Raw genomic sequence first — 15743 nt, forward strand, 5'->3', positions numbered from 1 at the left:
GATTAGCCTCGAGAAGCCTCAGCGGAAATGGGCCTCATCTCGCCTGGAGGGCAAAACCTCCTGGATTTTCTCGAGTTGCGGCAGGTGCTCTCGACTTACGACGGGGACCTCAGGGACCCGCTCTGGTGGCCTCAGGAAAGGCCAGTCCCCATGCGAGTTCCTCGGGGGCCTCTCGGGATTCCTCTCCCATCGATGCCGGGGCCTAAGTCCTTGTGTGGAGTCGGGGCCGGAACCTGAGGATTCCTCTCCAGTGCTGACATGGATCTTGGGGTACGTCTGGAGTCTCCCCAGGGGAGTCAGTCCTCGTCTCGAATGCGGGCATGCACTTGCGCTTTCCTCCAGAGCGGTAGCAGCAGTGTCACGCAGTCCGCCGCGTGGATCAAAGGATCTATGGTTTTCCCTCGAGTCTTTCCCACGAGGCTTTCCCACGAGGCTTTCCCACAGGGCTGTCCCACGTGCACACGTGGTGGGAGTCGATCCTCGGCTTGAACGTCAAGGCAGTGCAGGGAAAACAGGTTCCTCTGGAATGGACTGACACATCTGGGGGACTCTTGGATTGGTGGCACGACCCTGGAGTTCCTCTCGCCTTTCCTGTGCAGAGCGCCTCCTCTTGAGATGCGAAGGGAATGCCGGGAATTCTTTCCCTACGAAACAGGGAAAGGATCCCTCATCTCGAGCTAGGAGGCGGAAACGGGGCTCCCCTGGATGTGTGTGGGACACCACGTGCTTCCTCTCGAGTGGAGACGCCTATGTCGGGGACCTTCTTGAGTTGCAGCAAGGGTGTGAAGGACCCTTTGGAATTTCCAGTGGTTAGACGTGATTAGCCTCGAGAAGCCTCAGCGGAAATGGGCCTCATCTCTCCTGGAGGGCAAAACCGCCTGGATTTTCTCGAGTTGCGGCAGGTGCTCTCGACTTACGACGGGGACCTCAGGGACCCGCTCTGGTGGCCTCAGGAAAGGCCAGTCCCCATGCGAGTTCATCGGGGGCCTCTCGGGATTCCTCTCCCGTCGATGCCGGGGCCTAAGACCTTGTGTGGAGTCGGGGCCGGAACCTGAGGATTCCTCTCCAGTGCTGACATGGATCTTGGGGTACTTCTGAAGTCTCCCCAGGGGAGTCAGTCCTCGTCTTGAATGCGGGCATGCGCTTGCGCTTTCCTCCAGAGCGGTAGCAGCAGTGTCACGCAGTCCGCCGCGTGGATCAAAGGATCTATGGTTTTCCCTCGAGTCTTTCCCACGAGGCTTTCCCACGAGGCTTTCCCACAGGGCTGTCCCACGTGCACACGTGGTGGGAGTCGATCCTCGGCTTGAACGTCAAGGCAGTGCAGGGAAAACAGGTTCCTCTGGAATGGACTGACACATCTGGGGGACTCTTGGAATGGTGTCACGACCCTGGAGTTCTTCTCGCCTTTCCTGTGGAGAGCGCCTCCTCTTGAGATGCGACGGGAACGCCGGGAATTCTTTCCCTACGAAACAGGGAAAGGATCCCTCATCTCGAGCTAGGAGGCGGAAACGGGGCTCCCCTGGATGTGTGCGGGACCCCACGTGCTTCCTCTCGAGTGGAGACGGGTATGTCGGGGAACTTCTTGAGTTGCAGCAATGGTGTGAAGGACCCTTTGGAAGTTCCAGTGGTTAGATGTGATTGGCCTCGAGAAGCCTCAGCGGAAATGGGCCTCATCTCGCCTGGAGGGCAAAACCTCCTGGATTTTCTCGAGTTGCGGCAGGTGCTCTCGACTTACGACGGGGACCTCAGGGACCCGCTCTGGTGGCCTCAGGAAAGGCCAGTCCCCATGCGAGTTCCTCGGGGGCGTCTCGTGATTTCTCTCCCGTTGATGCCGGGGCCTAAGACCTTGTGTGGAGTCGGGGCCGGAACCTGAGGATTCCTCTCCAGTGCTGACATGGATCTTGGGGTACGTCTGGAGTCTCCCCAGGGGAGTCAGTCCTCGTCTCGAATGCGGGCATGCACTTGCGCTTTCCTCCAGAGCGGTAGCAGCAGTGTCACGCACTCCGCCGCGTGGATCAAAGGATCTATGGTTTTCCCTCGAGTCTTTCCCACGAGGCTTTCCCACGAGGCTTTCCCACAGGGCTGTCCCACGTGCACACGTGGTGGGAGTCGATCCTCGGCTTGAACGTCAAGGCAGTTCAAGGAAAACAGGTTCCTCTGGAATGGACTGACACATCTAGGGGACTCTTGCAATGGTGGCACGACCCTGGAGTTCCTCTCGCCTTTCCTGTGGAGAGCGCCTCCTCTTGAGATGCGACGGGAACGCCGGGAATTCTTTCCCTACGAAACAGGGAAAGGATCATTCATCTCGAGCTAGGAGGCGGAAACGGGGCTCCCCTGGATGTGTGCGGGACACCACGTGCTTCCTCTCGAGTGGAGCCGGGTATGTCGGGGAATTTCTTGAGTTGCAGCAATGGTGTGAAGGACCCTTTGGAAGTTCCAGTGGTTAGATGTGATTGGCCTCGAGAAGCCTCAGCGGGAATGGGCCTCATCTCGCCTGGAGGGCAAAACCGCCTGGATTTTCTCGAGTTGCGGCAGGTGCTCTCGACTTACGACGGGGACCTCAGGGAACCGCTCTGGTGGCCTCAGGAAAGGCCAGTCCCCATGCGAGTTCCTCGGGGGCCTCTCGGGATTCCTCTCCCGTCGATGCCGGGGCCTAAGACCTTGTGTGGATTCGGGGCCGGAACCTGAGGATTCCTCTCCAGTGCTGACATGGATCAAGGGGTACTTCTGGAGTCTCCCCAGGGGAGTCAGTCCTCGTCTCGAATGCGGGCATGCACTTGCGCTTTCCTCCAGAGCGGTAGCAGCAGTGTCACGCAGTCCGCCGCGTGGATCAAAGGATGTTTGTTTTTCCCTCGAGTCTTTCCCACGAGGCTTTCCCACGAGGCTGTCCCACGTGCACACGTGGTGTGAGTCGATCCTCGGCTTGAACGTCAAGGCAGTGCAGGGAAAACAGGTTCCTCTGGAATGGACTGACACATCTGGGGGACTCTTGGAATGGTGGCACGACCCTGGAGTTCCTCTCGCCTTTCCTGTGGAGAGCGCCTCCTCTTGAGATGCGACGGGAACGCCGGGAATTCTTTCCCTACGAAACAGGGAAAGGATCCCTCATCTCGAGCTAGGAGGCGGAAACGGGGCTCCCCTGGATGTTTGCGGGACACCACGTGCTTCCTCTCGAGTGGAGACGGGTATGTCGGGGAACTTCTTGAGTTGCAGCAAGGGTGTGAAGGACCCTTTGGAAGTTCCAGTGGTTAGACGTGATTAGCCTCGAGAAGCCCCAGCGGAAATGGGCCTCATCTCGCCTGGAGGGCAAAACCTCCTGGATTTTCTCGAGTTGCGGCAGGTGCTCTCGACTTACGACGGGGACCTCAGGGACCCGCTCTGGTGGCCTCAGGAAAGGCCAGTCCCCATGCGAGTTCCTCGGGGGCCTCTCGGGATTCCTCTCCCGTCGATGCCGGGGCCTAAGACCTTGTGTGGAGTCGGGGCCGGAACCTGAGGATTCCTCTCCAGTGCTGACATGGATCTTGGGGTACTTCTGAAGTCTCCCCAGGGGAGTCAGTCCTCGTCTCGAATGCGGGCATGCACTTGCGCTTTCCTCCAGAGCGGTAGCAGCAGTGTCACGCAGTCCGCCGCGTGGATCAAAGGATCTATGGTTTTCCCTCGAGTCTTTCCCACGAGGCTTTCCCACGAGGCTTTCCCACAGGGCTGTCCCACGTGCACACGTGGTGGGAGTCGATCCTCGGGTTGAACGTCAAGGCAGTGCAGGGAAAACAGGTTCCTCTGGAATGGACTGACACATCTGGGGGACTCTTGGAATGGTGTCACGACCCTGGAGTTCCTCTCGCCTTTCCTGTGGAGAGCACCTCCTCTTGAGATGCGACAGGAACGCCGGGAATTCTTTCCCTACGAAACAGGGAAAGGATCCCTCATCTCGAGCTAGGAGGCGGAAACGGGGCTCCTTTGGATGTGTGCGGGACCCCACGTGCTTCCTCTCGAGTGGAGACGGGTATGTCGGGGAACTTCTTGAGTTGCAGCAATGGTGTGAAGGACCCTTTGGAAGTTCCAGTGGTTAGATGTGATTGGCCTCGAGAAGCCTCAGCGGAAATGGGCCTCATCTCGCCTGGAGGGCAAAACCTCCTGGATTTTCTCGAGTTGCGGCAGGTGCTCTCGACTTACGACGGGGACCTCAGGGACCCGCTCTGGTGGCCTCAGGAAAGGCCAGGCCCCATGCGAGTTCCTCGGGGGCCTCTCGGGATTCCTCTCCCGTCGATGCCGGGGCCTAAGACCTTGTGTGGAGACGGGGCCGGAATCTGAGGATTCCTCTCCAGTGCTGACATGGATCTTGGGGTACGTCTGGAGTCTCCCCAGGGGAGTCAGTCCTCGTCTCGAATGCGGGCATGCACTTGCGCTTTCCTCCAGAGCGGTAGCAGCAGTGTCACGCAGTCCGCCGCGTGGATCAAAGGATCTATGTTTTTCCCTCGAGTCTTTCCCACGAGGCTTTCCCACGAGGCTTTCCCACAGGGCTGTCCCACGTGCACACGTGGTGGGAGTCGATCCTCGGCTTGAACGTCAAGGCAGTGCAGGGAAAACAGGTTCCTCTGGAATGGACTGACACATCTGGGGGACACTTGAAATGGTGGCACGACCCTTCAGTTCCTCTCGCCTTTCCTGTGGAGAGCGCCTCCTCTTGAGATGCGACGGGAACGCCGGTAATTCATTCCCTACGAAACAGGGAAAGGTTCCCTCATCTCGAGCTAGGAGGCGGAAACGGGGCTCCCCTGGATGTGTGCGGGACCCCACGTGCTTCCTCTCGAGTGGAGACGGGTATGTCGGGGAACTTCTTGAGTTGCAGCAAGGGTGTGAAGGACCCTTTGGAAGTTCCAGTGGTTAGACGTGATTAGCCTCGAGAAGCCTCAGCGGAAATGGCCCTCATCTCGCCTGGAGGGCAAAACCTCCTGGATTTTCTCGAGTTGCGGCAGGTGCTCTCGACTTACGACGGGGACCTCAGGGACCCGCTCTGGTGGCCTCAGGAAAGGCCAGTCCCCATGCGAGTTCCTCGGGGGCGTCTCGGGATTCCTCTCCCGTCGATGCCGGGGCCTAAGACCTTGTGTGGAGTCGGGGCCGGAACCTGAGGATTCCTCTCCAGTGCTGACATGGATCTTGGGGTACGTCTGGAGTCTCCCCAGGGGAGTCAGTCCTCGTCTCGAATGCGGGCATGCACTTGCGCTTTCCTCCAGAGCGGTAGCAGCAGTGTCACGCAGTCCGCCGCGTGGATCAAAGGATCTATGGTTTTCCCTCGAGTCTTTCCCACGAGGCTTTCCCACGAGGCTTTCCCACAGGGCTGTCCCACGTGCACACGTGGTGGGAGTCGATCCTCGGCTTGCATGTCAAGGCAGTGCAGGGAAAACAGGTTCCTCTGCAATGGACTGACACATCTGGGGGACTCTTGGAATGGTGTCAGGACCCTGGAGTTCCTCTCGCCTTTCCTGTGGAGAGCGCCTCCTCTTGAGATGCGACGGGAACGCCGGGAATTCTTTCCCTACGAAACAGGGAAAGGATCCCTCATCTCGAGCTAGGAGGCGGAAACGGGGCTCCCCTGGATGTTTGCGGGACCCCACGTGCTTCCTCTCGAGTGGAGACGGGTATGTCGGGGAACTTCTTGAGTTGCAGCAAGGGTGTGAAGGACCCTTTGGAAGTTCCAGTGGTTAGACGTGATTAGCCTCGAGAAGCCCCAGCGGAAATGGGCCTCATCTCGCCTGGAGGGCAAAACCTCCTGGATTTTCTCGAGTTGCGGCAGGTGCTCTCGACTTACGACGGGGACCTCAGGGACCCGCTCTGGTGGCCTCAGGAAAGGCCAGTCCCCATGCGAGTTCCTCGGGGGCCTCTCGGGATTCCTCTCCCGTCGATGCCGGGGCCTAAGACCTTGTGTGGAGTCGGGGCCGGAACCTGAGGATTCCTCTCCAGTGCTGACATGGATCTTGGGGTACTTCTGAAGTCTCCCCAGGGGAGTCAGTCCTCGTCTCGAATGCGGGCATGCACTTGCGCTTTCCTCCAGAGCGGTAGCAGCAGTGTCACGCAGTCCGCCGCGTGGATCAAAGGATCTATGGTTTTCCCTCGAGTCTTTCCCACGAGGCTTTCCCACAGGGCTGTCCCACGTGCACACGTGGTGGGAGTCGATCCTCGGGTTGAACGTCAAGGCAGTGCAGGGAAAACAGGTTCCTCTGGAATGGACTGACACATCTGGGGGACTCTTGGAATGGTGTCACGACCCTGGAGTTCCTCTCGCCTTTCCTGTGGAGAGCACCTCCTCTTGAGATGCGACAGGAACGCCGGGAATTCTTTCCCTACGAAACAGGGAAAGGATCCCTCATCTCGAGCTAGGAGGCGGAAACGGAGCTCCTTTGGATGTGTGCGGGACCCCACGTGCTTCCTCTCGAGTGGAGACGGGTATGTCGGGGAACTTCTTGAGTTGCAGCAAGGGTGTGAAGGACCCTTTGGAAGTTCCAGTGGTTAGATGTGATTGGCCTCGAGAAGCCTCAGCAGAAATGGGCCTCATCTCGCCTGGAGGGCAAAACCTCCTGAATTTTGTCGAGTTGCGGCAGGTGCTCTCGACTTACGACGGGGACCTCAGGGACCCGCTCTGGTGGCCTCAGGAAAGGCCAGTCCCCATGCGAGTTCCTCGGGGGCGTCTCGGGATTTCTCTCCCGTTGATGCCGGGGCCTAAGACCTTGTGTGGAGTCGGGGCCGGAACCTGAGGATTCCTCTCCAGTGCTGACATGGATCTTGGGGTACTTCTGGAGTCTCCCCAGGGGAGTCAGTCCTCGTCTCGAATGCGGGCATGCACTTGCGCTTTCCACCAGAGCGGTAGCAGCAGTGTCACGCAGTCCGCCCAATGGATCAAAGGATCTATGGTTTTCCCTCGAGTCTTTCCCATGAGGCTTTCCCACGAGGCTTTCCCACAGGGCTGTCCCACGTGCACACGTGGTGGGAGTCGATCCTCGGCTTGAACGTCAAGGCAGTGCAGGGAAAACAGGTTCCTCTGGAATGGACTGACACATCTGGGGGACTCTTGGAATGGTGGCACGACCCTGGAGTTCCTCTCGCCTTTCCTGTGGAGAGCGCCTCCTCTTGAGATGCGACGGGAACGCCGGGAATTCTTTCCCTACGAAGCAGGGAAAGGATCCCTCATCTCGAGCTAGGGGGCGGAAACGGGGCTCCCCTGGATGTGTGCGGGACCCCACGTGCTTCCTCTCGAGTGGAGACGGGTATGTCGGGGAACTTCTTGAGTTGCAGCAATGGTGTGAAGGACCCTTTGGAAGTTCCAGTGGTTAGATGTGATTGGCCTCGAGAAGCCTCAGCGGAAATTGGCCTCATCTCGCCTGGAGGGCAAAACCTCCTGGATTTTCTCGAGTTGCGGCAGGTGCTCTCGACTTACGACGGGGACCTCAGGGACCCGCTCTGGTGGCCTCAGGAAAGGCCAGGCCCCATGCGAGTTCCTCGGGGGCCTCTCGGGATTCCTCTCCCGTCGATGCCGGGGCCTAAGACCTTGTGTGGAGACGGGGCCGGAATCTGAGGATTCCTCTCCAGTGCTGACATGGATCTTGGGGTACGTCTGGAGTCTCCCCAGGGGAGTCAGTCCTCGTCTCGAATGCGGGCATGCACTTGCGCTTTCCTCCAGAGCGGTAGCAGCAGTGTCACGCAGTCCGCCGCGTGGATCAAAGGATCTATGGTTTTCCCTCGAGTCTTTCCCACGAGGCTTTCCCACGAGGCTTTCCCACAGGGCTGTCCCACGTGCACACGTGGTGGGAGTCGATCCTCGGCTTGAACGTCAAGGCAGTGCAGGGAAAACAGGTTCCTCTGGAATGGACTGACACATCTGGGGGACTCTTGGAATGGTGGCACGACCCTTCAGTTCCTCTCGCCTTTCCTGTGGAGAGCGCCTCCTCTTGAGATGCGACGGGAACGCCGGTAATTCATTCCCTACGAAACAGGGAAAGGTTCCCTCATCTCGAGCTAGGAGGCGGAAACGGGGCTCCCCTGGATGTGTGCGGGACCCCACGTGCTTCCTCTCGAGTGGAGACGGGTATGTCGGGGAACTTCTTGAGTTGCAGCAAGGGTGTGAAGGACCCTTTGGAAGTTCCAGTGGTTAGACGTGATTAGCCTCGAGAAGCCTCAGCGGAAATGGCCCTCATCTCGCCTGGAGGGCAAAACCTCCTGGATTTTCTCGAGTTGCGGCAGGTGCTCTCGACTTACGACGGGGACCTCAGGGACCCGCTCTGGTGGCCTCAGGAAAGGCCAGTCCCCATGCGAGTTCCTCGGGGGCGTCTCGGGATTCCTCTCCCGTCGATGCCGGGGCCTAAGACCTTGTGTGGAGTCGGGGCCGGAACCTGAGGATTCCTCTCCAGTGCTGACATGGATCTTGGGGTACGTCTGGAGTCTCCCCAGGGGAGTCAGTCCTCGTCTCGAATGCGGGCATGCACTTGCGCTTTCCTCCAGAGCGGTAGCAGCAGTGTCACGCAGTCCGCCGCGTGGATCAAAGGATCTATGGTTTTCCCTCGAGTCTTTCCCACGAGGCTTTCCCACGAGGCTTTCCCACAGGGCTGTCCCACGTGCACACGTGGTGGGAGTCGATCCTCGGCTTGCATGTCAAGGCAGTGCAGGGAAAACAAGTTCCTCTGCAATGGACTGACACATCTGGGGGACTCTTGGAATGGTGTCAGGACCCTGGAGTTCCTCTCGCCTTTCCTGTGGAGAGCGCCTCCTCTTGAGATGCGACTGGAAGGTCGGGAATTCTTTCCCTACGAAAAAGGGAAGGATCCCTCATCTCGAGCTAGGAGGCGGAAACGGGGATCCCCTGGATGTGTGAGGGACCCCACGTGCTTCCTCTCGAGTGGAGACGGGTATGTCGGGGAACTTCTTGAGTTGCAGCAATGGTGTGAAGGACCCTTTGGAAGTTCCAGTGGTTAGATGTGATTGGCCTCGAGAAGCCTCAGCAGAAATGGGCCTCATCTCGCCTGGAGGGCAAAACCTCCTGGATTTTCTCGAGTTGCGGCAGGTGCTCTCGACTTACGACGGGGACCTCAGGGACCCGCTCTGGTAGCCTCAGGAAAGGCCAGTCCCCATGCGAGTTCCTCGGGGGCGTCTCGGGATTTCTCTCCCGTTGATGCCGGGGCCTAAGACCTTGTGTGGAGTCGGGGCCGGAACCTGAGGATTCCTCTCCAGTGCTGACATGGATCTTGGGGTACTTCTGGAGTCTCCCCAGGGGAGTCAGTCCTCGTCTCGAATGCGGGCATGCACTTGCGCTTTCCACCAGAGCGGTAGCAGCAGTGTCACGCAGTCCGCCCAATGGATCAAAGGATCTATGGTTTTCCCTCGAGTCTTTTCCACGAGGCTTTCCCACGAGGCTTTCCCACAGGGCTGTCCCACGTGCACACGTGGTGGGAGTCGATCCTCGGCTTGAACGTCAAGGCAGTGCAGGGAAAACAGGTTCCTCTGGAATGGACTGACACATCTGGGGGACTCTTGGAATGGTGTCTCGACCCTGCAGTTCCTCTCGCCTTTCCTGTGGAGAGCGCCTCCTCTTGAGATGCGACGGGAACGCCGGGAATTCTTTCCCTACGAAACAGGGAAAGGATCCCTCATCTCGAGCTAGGAGGCGGAAACGGGGCTCCCCTGGATGTGTGCGGGACCCCACGTGCTTCCTCTCGAGTGGAGACGGGTATGTCGGGGAACTTCTTGAGTTGCAGCAATGGTGTGAAGGACCCTTTGGAAGTTCCAGTGGTTAGATGTGATTGGCCTCGAGAAGCCTCAGCGGAAATGGGCCTCATCTCGCCTGGAGGGCAAAACCTCCTGGATTTTCTCGAGTTGCGGCAGGTGCTCTCGACTTACGACGGGGACCTCAGGGACCCGCTCTGGTGGCCTCAGGAAAGGCCAGTCCCCATGCGAGTTCCTCGGGGGCGTCTCGGGATTCCTCTCCCGTCGATGCCGGGGCCTAAGACCTTGTGTGGAGTCGGGGCCGGAACCTGAGGATTCCTCTCCAGTGCTGACATGGATCTTGGGGTACGTCTGGAGTCTCCCCAGGGGAGTCAGTCCTCATCTCGAATGCGGGCATGCACTTGCGCTTTCCTCCATAGCAGTAGCAGCAGTGTCACGCAGTCCGCCGCGTGGATCAAAGGATCTATGGTTTTCCCTCGAGTCTTTCCCACGAGGCTTTCCCACGAGGCTTTCCCACAGGGCTGTCCCACGTGCACACGTGGTGGGAGTCGATCCTCGGCTTGCACGTCAAGGCAGTGCAGATAAAACAGGTTCCTCTGGAATGGACTGACACATCTGGGGGACTCTTGGAATGGTGTCAAGACCCTGGAGTTCCTCTCGCCTTTCCTGTGGAGAGCGCCTCCTCTTGAGATGCGACGGGAACGCCGGGAATTCTTTCCCTACGAAAAAGGGAAGGATCCCTCATCTCGAGCTATGAGGCGGAAACGGGGCTCCCCTGGATGTGTGAGGGATCCCACGTGCTTCCTCTCGAGTGGAGACGGGTATGTCGGGGAACTTCTTGAGTTGCAGCAAGGGTGTGAAGGACCCTTTGGAAGTTCCAGTGGTTAGATGTGATTGGCCTCGAGAAGCCTCAGCAGAAATGGGCCTCATCTCGCCTGGAGGGCAAAACCTCCTGGATTTTCTCGAGTTGCGGAAGGTGCTCTCGACTTACGACGGGGACCTCAGGGACCCGCTCTGGTGGCCTCAGGAAAGGCCAGGCCCCATGCGAGTTTCTCGGGGGCCTCTCGGGATTCCTCTCCCGTCGATGCCGGGGCCTAAGACCTTGTGTGGAGACGGGGCCGGAATCTGAGGATTCCTCTCCAGTGCTGACATGGATCTTGGGGTAGGTCTGGAGTCTCCCCAGGGGAGTCAGTCCTCGTCTCGAATGCCGGCATGCACTTGCGCTTTCCTCCAGAGCGGTAGCAGCAGTGTCACGCAGTCCGCCGCGTGGATCAAAGGATCTATGGTTTTCCCTCGAGTCTTTCCCACGAGGCTTTCCCACGAGGCTTTCCCACAGGGCTGTCCCACGTGCACACGTGGTGGGAGTCGATCCTCGGCTTGAACGTCAAGGCAGTGCAGGGAAAACAGGTTCCTCTGGAATGGACTGACACATCTGGGGGACTCTTGGAATGGTGGCACGACCCTGGAGTTCCTCTCGCCTTTCCTGTGGAGAGCGCCTCCTCTTGAGATGCGACGGGAACGCCGGGAATTCTTTCCCTACGAAACAGGGAAAGGATCCCTCATCTCGAGCTAGGAGGCGGAAACGGGGCTCCCCTGGATGTGTGCGGGACCCACGTGCTTCCTCTCGAGTGGAGACGGGTATGTCGGGGAACTTCTTGAGTTGCAGCAAGGGTGTGAAGGACCCTTTGGAATTTCCAGTGGTTAGACGTGATTGGCCTCGAGAAGCCTCAGCGGAAATGGGCCTCATCTCACCTGGAGGGCCAAACCGCCTGGATTTTCTCGAGTTGCGGCAGGTGCTCTCGACTTAGGACGGGGACCTCAGGGACCCGCTCTGGTGGCCTCAGGAAAGACCAGTCCACATGCGAGTTCCACGGGGGCCTCTCGGGATTCCTCTCCCGTCGATGCCGGGGCCTAAGACCTTGTGTGGAGTCGGGGCCGGAACCTGAGGATTCCTCTCCAGTGCTGACATGGATCTTGGGGTACTTCTGGAGTCTCCCCAGGGGAGTCAGTCCTCGTCTCGAATGCGGGCATGCACTTGCGCTTTCTTCCAGAGCGGTAGCAGCAGTGTCACGCAGTCCGCCGCGTGGATCAAAGGATGTTTGGTTTTCCCTCGAGTCTTTCCCACGAGGCTTTCCCACGAGGCTGTCCCACGTGCACACGTGGTGTGAGTCGATCCTCGGCTTGAACGTCAAGGCAGTGCAGGGAAAACAGGTTCCTCTGGAATGGACTGACACATCTGGGGGACTCTTGGAATGGTGTCACGACCCTGGAGTTCCTCTCGCCTTTCCTGTGGAGAGCACCTCCTCTTGAGATGCGACAGGAACGCCGGGAATTCTTTCCCTACGAAACAGGGAAAGGATCCCTCATCTCGAGCTAGGAGGCGGAAACGGGGCTCCTTTGGATGTGTGCGGGACCCCACGTGCTTCCTCTCGAGTGGAGACGGGTATGTCGGGGAACTTCTTGAGTTGCAGCAAGGGTGTGAAGGACCCTTTGGAAGTTCCAGTGGTTAGATGTGATTGGCCTCGAGAAGCCTCAGCAGAAATGGGCCTCATCTCGCCTGGAGGGCAAAACCTCCTGAATTTTCTCGAGTTGCGGCAGGTGCTCTCGACTTACGACGGGGACCTCAGGGACCCGCTCTGGTGGCCTCAGGAAAGGCCAGTCCCCATGCGAGTTCCTCGGGGGCGTCTCGGGATTTCTCTCCCGTTGATGCCGGGGCCTAAGACCTTGTGTGGAATCGGGGCCGGAACCTGAGGATTCCTCTCCAGTGCTGACATGGATCTTGGGGTACTTCTGGAGTCTCCCCAGGGGAGTCAGTCCTCGTCTCGAATGCGGGCATGCACTTGCGCTTTCCTCCAGAGCGGTAGCAGCAGTGTCACGCAGTCCGCCGCGTGGATCAAAGGATCTATGGTTTTCCCTCGAGTGTTTCCCACGAGGCTTTCCCACGAGGCTTTCCCACAGGGCTGTCCCACGTGCACACGTGGTGGGAGTCGATCCTCGGCTTGAACGTCAAGGCAGTGCAGGGAAAACAGGTTCCTCTGGAATGGACTGACACATCTGGGGGACTCTTGGAATGGTGGCACGACCCTTCAGTTCCTCTCGCCTTTCCTGTGGAGAGCGCCTCCTCTTGAGATGCGACGGGAACGCCGGTAATTCTTTCCCTACGAAACAGGGAAAGGTTCCCTCATCTCGAGCTAGGAGGCGGAAACGGGGCTCCCCTGGATGTGTGCGGGACCCCACGTGCTTCCTCTCGAGTGGAGACGTGTATGTCGGGGAACTTCTTGAGTTGCAGCAAGGGTGTGAAGGACCCTTTGGAAGTTCCAGTGGTTAGACGTGATTAGCCTCGAGAAGCCTCAGCGGAAATGGCCCTCATCTCGCCTGGAGGGCAAAACCTCCTGGATTTTCTCGAGTTGCGGCAGGTGCTCTCGACTTACGACGGGGACCTCAGGGACCCGCTCTGGTGGCCTCAGGAAAGGCCAGTCCCCATGCGAGTTCCTCGGGGGCGTCTCGGGATTCCTCTCCCGTCGATGCCGGGGCCTAAGACCTTGTGTGGAGTCGGGGCCGGAACCTGAGGATTCCTCTCCAGTGCTGACATGGATCTTGGGGTACGTCTGGAGTCTCCCCAGGGGAGTCAGTCCTCGTCTCGAATGCGGGCATGCACTTGCGCTTTCCTCCAGAGCGGTAGCAGCAGTGTCACGCAGTCCGCCGCGTGGATCAAAGGATCTATGTTTTTCCCTCGAGTCTTTCCCACGAGGCTTTCCCACGAGGCTTTCCCACAGGGCTGTCCCACGTGCACACGTGGTGGGAGTCGATCCTCGGCTTGCATGTCAAGGCAGTGCAGGGAAAACAGGTTCCTTTGGAATGGACTGACACATCTGGGGGACTCTTGGAATGGTGTCACGACCCTGGAGTTCCTCTCACCTTTCCTGTGGAGAGCGCCTCCTCTTGAGATGCGACTGGAAGGTCGGGAATTCTTTCCCTACGAAAAAGGGAAGGATCCCTCATCTCGAGCTAGGAGGCGGAAACGGGGATCCCCTGGATGTGTGAGGGACCCCACGTGCTTCCTCTCGAGTGGAGACGGGTATGTCGGGGAACTTCTTGAGTTGCAGCAATGGTGTGAAGGACCCTTTGGAAGTTCCAGTGGTTAGATGTGATTGGCCTCGAGAAGCCTCAGCAGAAATGGGCCTCATCTCGCCTGGAGGGCAAAACCTCCTGGATTTTCTCGAGTTGCGGCAGGTGCTCTCGACTTACGACGCGGACCTCAGGGACCCGCTCTGGTGGCCTCAGGAAAGGCCAGTCCCCATGCGAGTTCCTCGGGGGCGTCACGGGATTCCTCTCCCGTCGATGCCGGGCCTAAGACCTTGTGTGGAGTCGGGGTCGGAACCTGAGGATTCCTCTCCAGTGCTGACATGGATCTTGGGGTACGTCTGGAGTCTCCCCAAGGAGTCAGTCCTCGTCTCGAATGCGGGTATGCACTTGCGCTTTCCTCCAGAGTGGTAGCAGCAGTGTCACGCAGTCCGCCGCGTGGATCAAAGGATCTATGGTTTTCCCTCGAGTCTTTCCCACGAGGCTTTCCCACGAGGCTTTCCCACAGGGCTGTCCCACGTGCACACGTGGTGGGAGTCGATCCTCGGCTTGAACGTCAAGGCAGTGCAGGGAAAACAGGTTCCTCTGGAATGGACTGACACATCTGGGGGACTCTTGGAATGGTGGCACGACCCTGGAGTTCCTCTCGCCTTTCCTGTGGAGAGCGCCTCCTCTTGAGATGCGACGGGAACGCCGGGAATTCTTTCCCTAAGAAACAGGGAAAGGATCCCTCATCTCGAGCTAGGAGGCGGAAACGGGGCTCCACTGGATGTGTGAGGGACCCCACGTGCTTCCTCTCGAGTGGAGACGGGTATGTCGGGGAACTTCTTGAGTTGCAGCAAGGGTGTGAAGGACCCTTTGGAAGTTCCAGTGGTTAGACGTGATTAGCCTCGAGAAGCCTCAGCGGAAATGGGCCTCATCTCACCTGGAGGGCAAAACCGCCTGTATTTTCTCGAGTTGCGGCAGGTGCTCTCGACTTACGACGGGGACCTCAGGGACCCGCTCTGGTGGCCTCAGGAAAGACCACTCCCCATGCGAGTTCCTCGGGGGCCTCTCGGGATTCCTCTCCCGTCGATGCCGGGGCCTAAGACCTTGTGTGGAGTCGGGGCCGGAACCTGAGGATTCCTCTCCAGTGCTGACATGGATCTTGGGGTACTTCTGTAGTCTCCCCAGGGGAGTCAGTCCTCGTCTCGAATGCGAGCATGCACTTGAGCTTTCCTCCAGAGCGGTAGCAGCAGTGTCACGCAGTCCGCCGCGTGGATCAAAGGATCTATGGTTTTCCCTCGAGTCTTTCCCACGAGGCTTTCCCACGAGGCTTTCCCACAGGGCTGTCCCACGTGCACACGTGGTGGCAGTCGATCCTCGGCTTGAACGTCAAGGCAGTGCAGGGAAAACAGGTTCCTCTGGAATGGACTGACACATCTGGGGGACTCTTGGAATGGTGTCTCGACCCTGGAGTTCCTCTCGCCTTTCCTGTGGAGAACGCCTCCTCTTGAGATGCGACTGGAACGCCGGGAATTCTTTCCCTACGTAAAAGGGAAGGATCCCTCATCTCGAGCTAGGAGGCGGAAACGGGGCTCCCTTGGATGTGTGCGGGACCCACGTTCTTCCTCTCGAGTGGAGACGGGTATGTCGGGGAACTTCTTGAGTTGCAGCAAGGGTGTGAAGGACCCTTTGGAAGTTCCAGTGGTTAGATGTGATTGGCCTCGAGAAGCCTCAGCGGAAATGGGCCTCATCTCGCCTGGAGGGCAAAACCTCCTGGATTTTCTCGAGTTGTGGCAGGTGCTCTCGACTTACGACGGGGACCTCAGGGACCCGCTCTGATGGCCTCAGGAAAGGCCAGTCCCCATGCGAGTTCCTCGGGGGCCTCTGGGGTTTCCTCTCTCGTCGATGCCGGGGCCTAAGTCCTTGTGTGGAGTCGGGATCGGAACGTGAGGATTCCTCTC

The sequence above is a fragment of the Ovis canadensis genome, chromosome 6 (genome assembly GCF_042477335.2).
Source record: "Ovis canadensis isolate MfBH-ARS-UI-01 breed Bighorn chromosome 6, ARS-UI_OviCan_v2, whole genome shotgun sequence".
In the NCBI taxonomy this organism is placed as follows: domain Eukaryota; kingdom Metazoa; phylum Chordata; class Mammalia; order Artiodactyla; family Bovidae; genus Ovis; species Ovis canadensis.